Raw genomic sequence first — 10,617 nt, 5'->3', positions numbered from 1 at the left:
AAATTCATTCAACGGATGTATTTCTATTGAAATGACTGTTGTGTATTGTAGTGTTTTGTTTTTACCTCTATTAATTTTATAAACTAATTATTAACTGTGAAATTTTTTTCCTTTCAAATAGCTCTATCACCACATTTAATTATTAATTATTATATGTTCTTGGGAACATATAAAGCAGATTGTAATATATAAAAAAGACAATTATTCCAAAGTCACACAGAAAGGCATACCTCTTATTTTAGACAGAGTCACAGTTTTTAAAAAGAAGTGGCTATGTTCACTTTCAAATTGCATATAATAAACTTCTTATAGAAAATTACTACTTTTGTATTTTCTTCCTGTTTCTTCTAGGCAACCTCTTCTTTTCACTGGTTATCCACCTATTCTCTAGTAAGTATTTTTGTTTATTACCAATGGCTCTCTTATTTGATCCCAAAGAAAGATTAAATTTAATTGGGAAATTGAGTAGAGAAAATAGGCTTGCTTAGAAGTAAGCATGGCTACTAGCCACACCTTGAGAGAACTGACAGGCCTTGTGCTTACAAAACACCTATGGCCAAGAAGCAGGTAAACTACTCAATGGTCATCATCTAAGAAAATACTACCTGATAAGACTCTTCTGTACTAGTAATTAATCACCTTGATGTGGAGCTGAGGTAGAGTATCTATTAATATAAGTGAATGTTACACTATAGTCTATAATGTTAAAGTGAAGCTCCGTTGTACTTACAGTGTTTAATCCTGCACTGGGATATGAGATGAAATTGTAGATACCACCCCCACTTCCCTGCCCCGCATCTCCCACACACACTTCACTCTCCTCCACCATCCTGCTGCCATTCTCCTGGGTTCCCTACCTCAGTTGGAAAGTCCTACCCAATAACTCTGATAAGCAATGCCATTTGCAATTACCCCTCAGTACTCAATATTTTTCTAAATTATTTGGTTTTATTCTTTTTGTTGTTTAAGTCTTATCTCTATTTGTAATAATAAAAATAAAAATATACAGTCTTCTGAATCTCTATTTAAGTGCCTCTAACATTTGGAATTTGTTTCATTCAAAACAATTAATTATATAAAAAGACATATAAAATCTTTTTAGTGTCTTTGTTACTCTATGTGGAATAAATGTTCTAATTTTCCATTAACTTTCCACATTATTTCAGGGACATCAGTGAAATTGAAATCTTGATTAAAAGTACCTCATTAAAGTAAATTGTAGGGACTAATTTACCTTTTGGGTAGAATTACACATTGTAAGTAGCTTAATACAATTGATACAGGTAGATAAGTTAGACAACTAAATTAAAATTGTAAAATCTGATTACTTTGTTCATATATAAATTCTGCTCTTTTTATTATATGTTGAGAATTATTGATATGATTCGACTTGCTCTAGAGATTCATATTATGTCCTTGAACTTTAAATTATTGTTTCATTTTTTACTAATTCATTTTCCAAGAAAACTGCACTGCAAGAATATGTTGAGGTCTATACCGAAAGAGTTCTCCAAACTTTCCCAAATGTTCTTCCTCTGACTTAACTACAGAGATAGAGTTTCCTTAGAAGAAATGTGAATATAGTGTACTTTTCTTTTAAAAAGAGAAAAGCTGTTGTCATAAAATAACAAAAGCATGAATCTGTAGAATACCCCTTCAAAATATTATTGTTGGATATTTCTCATAGTACTTTTTAGATTAAATTTATGTATCATTAACATCTTATTAAAAAAGCATGCAGATTTTCATGCTGATATTCCCTAACAAATCACCCATATATACAGTTTAATCTCAACAGGAACATATATAAGACTTTTTAAAGCCATATGCCATTTAATTATGAGGCTTTGAATCCAAGGATAGAAATCGTCTACCAGAAAGCTGTATGATCTTAGTAAAGATAGGAAACCACAAATTCTTTTACACCATCTACTTTGTGATACTGCAGCCAGACTAAGCATAAGAAAAGTATTTGAACAAATAGCATTCTAATTCTAAACTATGGTCAAAGGGATGTGACCTATGTCTCCTACATCTTAACTATAGTTGTATCCTTTAAGGTAAGTAACTGTTTGATGACTTGGATGCTATCATTTTCTATCCTTCTTTATGTCAAAGACATGGCTTCATCATTCAGAACCAGGAATAATAGCCTTAGAAGCAGTTAGACCTGTTTTCCAATGCCTGTGTATTTGAATATCTACCACGCAAAAAAGTCACATTGAATTTCTTAGATTACCTCTAAAATGTACATAGGAGATATTAAGTATTCCAAAAGGACAATTCATTCATCTGCCTGATGATACATTTTATATATAACATACTATTAATTGATTTACAAGCTCAACTCAAAATATAATGCTACACTGAAGTTATACCTAGCCAGCAAAAGATAGCTATCGACAAACTTTCTAAAAACATACATTTTTAGGCAAGTTTTTTTTTTTTTTTCATATTTTGGTAATCAAACAAAGCATTTGTTCAAAAACATTCACTTAATCATTGAGAAAGTACTCAAGACAGGTCTAAAGCCAACTCTGCAGAAATAGTATTACTCTCTTTGAGGAAGAGTATGTCAAGATTTTACATCTTAAATTACCAACAAACATTATAGACTCTTTGAACTTTATCACAATTCCATATTTGATAGTTTTGCATTTTTTTAATTGAAAGCCTAAAGGAGGCATTATCTTTTTAATAGTAAGTGACATAGCTACATGATGCTACCTTGTCCCCTGAAGAAATATGTTTATTGATGCATTTTTCACTGTTCATTTTTCATCATATATATAGGAGAAACATAAAAAATTACCCATTCAGAGATATTTCTGAAAAATTAATTTTTAGAAGAAGTTAACTTATGCTATTTGTCATCCCTTATGTAGGTCCCATATCCTACTTAGAATTAATTGCTATGAAATCAACTTCTTTTATCTTAAAATAATACTTAAATATTTAAAAATATTTCCTTTTCTGCTATGGCTCTTAGAAACTTTGAAGTTAAATGGCATTAAGCTATAATAACTAAACCAAAAATAATAAATCTTCTGTTTCTCCTCTGATTAAAAACGGATTTTCCTATTTTTATTCATAAGATACATATTATTTCATATATATTCTAACCTACCTTAACATTTTATGGAAGTGGGCCAAAAGAATGTAATTATATTTTGGTGTAATTCAATCCCAAAACATTTTGATATATTTTGATTGGAAAGTTTATGTGGTATAAACACCGTAAATATGTACAAACATACATACATAAATAAATATAATTGTTTTCTGTAAGGGATATTTTTAAAAGAACAGTTCAAATATTAGACTGATAATATATAGAAAGAAGGAAAAGTAGAGAGAGGGGAATTATGATGTAATTTTGTTAATCAGTAAAATATTGTTAATATGTGGCAATTTATTATACAATGATGGTGGAGTTTCAAGTCAATGGGGGAAACTGGTTTACTTTATAAGTTGGATTATAATAAATGAATAACCATCTAAAAAATAAAGTGAGATACAAATCACACAGTTTACACCAAAGTAACTTATAGATATTAAATACAAAATATTAAACTAAAAGGTACTGTGTAAAAACTTTCTACAGTGTTGGGTTGGTGAAAGCTTTTTTAAATGACAAAATGCTCAAAAATACATACCAAAAGATAAAATAAAACTTGGCAAAAATCATAATTCCTTTAATAGTTAAAAAGTATGTATTCTTAAGATGTCTAGCATTCATGTGAGTCAGTTAGAAAAAGACCAATAGTCCAAATGAACAATTGGGAAGACCAGATGTATGTGGGGAACATCACAGCCTCAGTTATACAAATTAAAACTCGGCTATATAACATATTATACCTATCACTAGTATAGTTAAAAAAATTTTAATGGTACAATGTGTTGGTAGAGATGTGAGGATAACATGTATCCTCATGTACTGCTGGCAGAAATATATATTTATACAACCAGTACAGAGGCCACTTGGCCATATTTCTCAAAATTGAAACTCAGTAAACTTTAATTTAAAAAAAAACAAAATACATAATATATTTTACCTAATATTTCTATGTCTAGGAATTTATCCAATGTTACATACACTATCTAAGGAATATGGACACAAGAATGTTAATTTGGAAATAAGTGTCCAACTGATCAAATCAATTATGATATGTTCCTACAGCCATTAAAATGAGTAAGATAAATACTTCTGTGCTGATGTGGAATGAAGAATGTGTGTGTGTATGTGTGTGTGTGTGTGCCTGTGTTTGTGTGTGTGTAAACAAACTAGTTTTTGTGTGTGTGCCTAAGTGATGAGAAAGGTTGAAATTAGTATGTATAGGAGTTAGTCATTTGTCTTAAAAAAGAGAAGACAGGAAAATGAAAAGAAATTGTGCTTGAACATCCTAGGAACACGTAATTATTTCACTGGGATTCTTCAGATGGAAGCAAAGACAGATGGGAGATACACTTTTCAATTTCTGCACTTGTGTAGCTTAAAATTTGTCCTGTGTGTGTGTGTGTGTTTGTGTGTGTTAACTTTAATAGTATTTTTATTTTTAGATATTTACTAAATGTTGTCTTTAGGAGTTTGAATTACATTATTCTTGCTCTTCCAAATCTATTTTGTTTTGCACTAAAAGAAAATTTGAAACATGCCCATGCTAACGAATCCTATATATCAAAAGGTATCAAAATGTTTTTACAGGATAGTAAAGCAGTTTTGTGTTTTTTTTCTATAACATGATAACCTAATTAACTCAGTAAAACACAAGATACAGGTTTCATGATCCCATTCTTCAATATAGGTCACATGACCCCATTCTCCAACTTACTGCATGTATAACTATGCTAGGTCACTTAAGTTCTGTCTCCTCATTGTTAAATAGCCAACACTTGTTCTAACATGCAATATTGCAAGAGTTCAATGAGATAATATTAATATATGTACAATTGGTTTGTAACCTAAAAAGGAATACAAATGAAAATTATTATAGAAAATATATTTTTTCAGAGGAAACTTTAATAAAGCATGCATTTATGTTAGATCATCAGGAAAATTATTGCAAATTTTCTTATTTTCTTACTTCTGCCTCTAGATACAAGTGTCCTCATGCTAGCCTTGTAGCAGTTGAAAGCTTTACTGTACCTACTTCTCTCCCTGTATGGATCCTGAGAACTCTGCTAATGAATTAATTATGCCTTTGTTTTCTTTCAAATCACTCTAGACTGCCTCCTTCTGTATTGTAAAAACATAATAGTTAATTTCTATACCTAAAGGAAATGCGTATTTACATATTAATGATGAACTTAAATCCCTTAATAAGGGATTTATGGTGAACTTAAATCCCTTAATAAGACATTTATGGCTCTTTTTCTAATTACGTATGTCAGACTTTCAGGTCATCTATTCAGGGCACAGTGGTGTTAAGAAATAAAAAAAGATGTGTGATTACCTTAGGTAGCTTAAGAGGAACCCTACTTGCATGAAAAAGTAGTTAAATTCTGGAATTGAAACAAATGTAGTTGTTTTTTTTTGATAAAAAATATTCTATATGAATGTCAAAATTTCTAAATGGAAATGCCCTAGCCTGATGAAAGATTGAAATAGTATCACTATTTAAATGCAACATAATTTTTAATGTCTTTATGAAAATCTCATTTTACTAGAAAAGGCACTGGAGCTATAAGAAAGCCACACACAGTCTTTAAATAAAATGATATCTAAATGATCTTGTATTATCCATTAGGAAAAGTTTAACATAAATTATGCTTTTTTTAATGGAGCATATTATCAATTCCTGTCTACTTAATCACAAATTCTGCCATTTTCAAGTATTTTCTCATAATAATATATCTTTCTGAGTAGAAGCAAGCATGTAATTGAAATGACGACAGAACTTTCTTTTGGTAGAAAGAAAACAATAATAGATCTAAAAACTGCTTAAGTATGATTATTCAGGCACATTCATATTGGGGAATACTAAAACAAGTTTCCAATTTTCACTTTCCATGATTGGTAGCATTTATCTGATGAGCGGATTTAGATTGGATAGAATGATACTTGGTGAGGAGATAGGTGATGATATTCAAAGGCAGGACAACTTATCCTGGAGTGGGATCAGTCCAAACTGGCTTCAAAGAACTGAAAAGCAGAAATGTTAAGATTCATAGAACATCTGCTTCATTTCCTCATATGACATAAGTCGCATCCTAGTTACAGTCATGTATTTCTTTCATTCTTATATAGGCAATCCAACTACTTTTTACAATACCACATTAGAAAGTTCTAGTGAGCAGATGTAGTTAATGTGATTTCATTTCAGCAATTTGGAGACATAGCTATTGTTGCTCCTTGATGGACCCCGGGAATTAGAGGCAATGGAAGTTTAGTCATTATTTTTTCACTTATGTGATGCTACATTGGAAGTATAATTTTACCCCAAAGGAAATGGATTGGGTCCTACAATAATAGCTGATCACTGCAGTTTAGATTATTGATTTCTGAATCACAGATGGCTGGCTTACAAGACCATTGGATCTTATTTTCTGTTATTTTCATCTCATCTAGTGTCTCAGGTTAGTCTAACCAACTCTGATAATCCATTTTCTGGTGATCCTTAGACTCATCAGCCATCTCATCATTAATGGCTTTTACATCTCTCAAACACAGCATGAGAAATCAATAGTCATGTTGCTGTTCAATAAAATCAAACCATGCTATCTTTATTTTTGTTGTAATCCTTTGCTATTCATGAAAGATGTCTTCAATTTGTAAATATCATTATTTCAGAGACCAGATCCTGAGTCACTAGGAGCCTGGCAAGATTCACCAATATAATGAGTTCCTTCCACAGACCAGCCCTGTAGTCCACATACATGTTGTGAATTTAGATGCATAACCTCAAGAAACTCGTACAACAATCCTATGCAGTATATATTATTAATACTATCAATTTACTCTCTGTCATAGACCTCAGTGTTGACTGTGAGAAGTAGAAAAGGAATTTTAAATCCTAAAATCAAAGTGTCTATTATAAGTTCAGTACTTATTGTATATTGTTCTGTCTAAAGCAGTTATTCATCTTTTTTGAGTCAGGAACCTTGAGAAGTTGATGAACTAACATCAGACTTCTAGCATCAGTGCTCATTACCTCTAGACTATAAAAATCTATAAATATTCCCAAATTTTTGAGGTTGATATTTGTATAACATTTCAGAGTTCCTAAGGAGGCACTAGGTCCTTTTTCTTCCACTAAGTATAAGCCTGATTCCCATCAAAGTACTGAACTTTTACTTGTCTCTGTTTTTCTTATCAAGAAAACTATGCCTCAAACATCCTTTTGGCTATAAAATTCTGATGCCATATGCATTTTCTTATTTGACCCAATATCTTTCTGTCAATCGTGTCTCTCACTACCATTACTGTTACTATAAGTCTTACAAACAATAATTCTTTTGCTATCTACCTTTGACTTATGCTCTGCAATTTATAAATGATGACCCAGAAGCAAGCATTCATACAATTAGCATATTCAAACACATGCATGGACAAGCTTACATACAGAGTGGTCACTTGGCTTATTTAATTTAATAAACACATTTTTCACTCTGGTAACCTTAAAGTTTAGTAATTTTTTCTTATTAAATCTTGAATACTGCTAAACTTCTATAAAATAGTTTCTTAGCTACTAAATAAACCTAGCTATCACATCAGTATTCCTGTATCCACTATTTAAGATGTGTATATTCTGTATGTGAATAGTAAAAAATGATTTAGAAAACCTAAAAACTAAATTTGTATTTAATTGTGAAAAATATACATCAGGTGAAAAATAAATCCTAACCCATAAAAAACTTTAAACAACTGCCAAATAAACATAACAATACAGATAAAGGTAAAATATTCTTTATTCACTACTTCTAATCTCTGTCCACCCTAATGACAGTAACAATTTGTCATGCAACCTCTAGAACTTCTTTTACGAATGTTCCTTCATAGTTTGAAGTAATTAGACATATAAAACACTGTTTTCTGTATAAATGTATGTAAGAGAATGTGGGTGTTACATAAGTAACATCAAATCATCCATGTTTTGCATCTGGATTTTTGCAATTATTATCACTCCATATCAGTATCTGCCCCACCTTATCTAAATAGTATCCTATAGTACAGTTGATCGTAATTTATTTGCTATCCTCCTACGGATGGCATATAGGACACTCCGGGTCTGCCTATGTGCAGCTGTAATGCAGTTTTCTCTGGTGTACATACTGACAAATGGAATCCTGAGTCATTGAGCATATGTACATTGAATTTTCCTAAATTTAATTCATTTTCCTTTTAAGAGGTTGTACCAATTTTCATTTTTATCCTTAGTTTAGGAGTACTCATTTCTCCATACTCTCACTTGCATTTAAATTTATCAAACAATAATATTGGTCATTAGAGAAAAAAAACAAAAACTCTTGCTATTTTAATATGCTATTTCATAAGATTTTTTTTCATAATTTTATATCCCATTGGATACGTTTTTCTGTGAATTTGCTATTTGTATCTTTATCCATTTTCCCTTATTCAATATTTTGTCATTTCCTTATTAATTTACTATGTGTGTGTATAAAAATGCATACACATTTTAAAAAAGAAAAAAGCTGTATTAAAATTGTAATACTCAATATATCGATAATGAAAGATGAATATAAGTCACTTTTTAAATTAGTTTCAGGTGCACAAAATAATGTAATAGTTAGACATTTATCATTTATATCCCTCACACAGTGTCAACACCCCCCCACCACCACTATCCCTCTGACATCTCACAGAGCCATTACATTTCCACTGTCTATTCCTAATGCTGTACTGTACTTCAATACACGTCACTTTTGACTTCTACAATTACAAGAAGTTTTCAAAATGGTTACCATCAGCATGATTGTAATACAGTTTTTCCCTTTCTTAGAATGTATATACATTTTTTGGCACTCTCTCTATGTGTGTGTATACATATGATATATATGTGTATGATATATATGTATATATAAATATGATTATGTACATACTATATATAGATTAGATATAGATATAGATACAGAAAGAGATTTTCTCCCAGTCTGAGTCTGTTACTTGTTAGTTTTCTTTATGCTATCGTTTGTCATGCAGAAGATTGTACACTGCTGGTGGGAATATAATTTGGTACATCCACTATGGAAAAACAGTACAGAGTTTCCTCAAACAATTAAGAATGGAATTACCATACAACCCAGTAATCCCTTTTCTAGGTATCTACCCCAAAAATCTGAAAACATTTATCTGTAAAGATATATGTATCCCTATGTTCATTGCAACATTATACATGATGACCAAGACATGGAAACAACAAAAGTGTCCTTCTATAGATGATTGGATAAAGATGTCTTACATATATACAATGAAATATTTCTCAGCCATAAGAAAATAAATGAAATACTGCCATTTACAACAACATGGATAGATCTTGAGATTATCATGCTAAGCAAAATGACGCAGAAATAGTTGAGAACTATATGATTTTACTCATATGTGGCATATAAAACTGAAAGCAACAAATTATAAGACAAACAAACAAAACCTCATAGACACAATGGTTTGGTGGTTACCAGAGTGTAAGGGGGGAGATAGGGTGGTAAAAGAGGGTAAAGGAGGTCAAATATATGGTAATGGAAGGAGAACTGATTCTGGGTGGTGAACACACAATGAAATAGATAGATGGTGTATTATAGAAATGTACACTTGAAACCTATATAATTTTGCTAACCAATGGCACCCCAATAAATTTAATTGAAATAAAAAAGAAGATTGTAAAAATGTTGAAAAGGCAGTTAACTTGTAGTGCGAGGACACGCAGTGAAACATAATTCTTGATAAAAATACAACATATGAAAAATCCAAGTGCCTGTCAAAACATTTCTTTAGCCTCAATATTGGTGATACTTGAAGGTTTCAGAAGGTAACTCCCACATATACCAGGGGTTGCCAAAAAAATGTATACAAGTGGACAGTTTGATTAATGTTGCTCAAGCAGTAGTTTGTCATAATCAGAAGTGTCTGGACATTGATGGTAACCACTTTGAGCACCTCTTGTAATTACAGAAGTCAAACGTGACTTATATTCATCTTTTGTCATCGATATATATTATTACAGTTGCAATATAGTTTTCCTTTCTTAAAATGTGTATACATTTTTTTGGCACCCTCTGTATAAAAGTTACATACACATATTCTACTTTCTAAGGTTGTAATTTTTACAACCACCTTCTTAGGTAGGTGTTAACATTAACCCTATCTAAATAAAAACAAAAGAGGTTTGAACAACATTGAGTGATCAACACAGGGTTGCATTTTAAAAAACCTTGTCCTCTACCTTTCATCAAGTCTCTGATTCCCCAACCTTTTTCATTAAATAGTCATAGTCACATTCTGTTATTTTTAACTTAAAAAATCCTAAATGCAGGTGAATAGATTTTGACTGAAATGCCGATTTCAAGAATTAATGTTAAGAGGGAATTTAAGTCTAGGGATGAGTATAACAGGTGGACAGACACAGAGTGTGCATGAGAGCTTATGGTCACAGCTGGTAA

This window comes from Rhinolophus hipposideros (assembly GCF_964194185.1).
Source record: "Rhinolophus hipposideros genome assembly, chromosome: 4".
NCBI classification, from domain to species: domain Eukaryota; kingdom Metazoa; phylum Chordata; class Mammalia; order Chiroptera; family Rhinolophidae; genus Rhinolophus; species Rhinolophus hipposideros.
Note: the sequence above shows the minus strand (reverse complement) of the source record.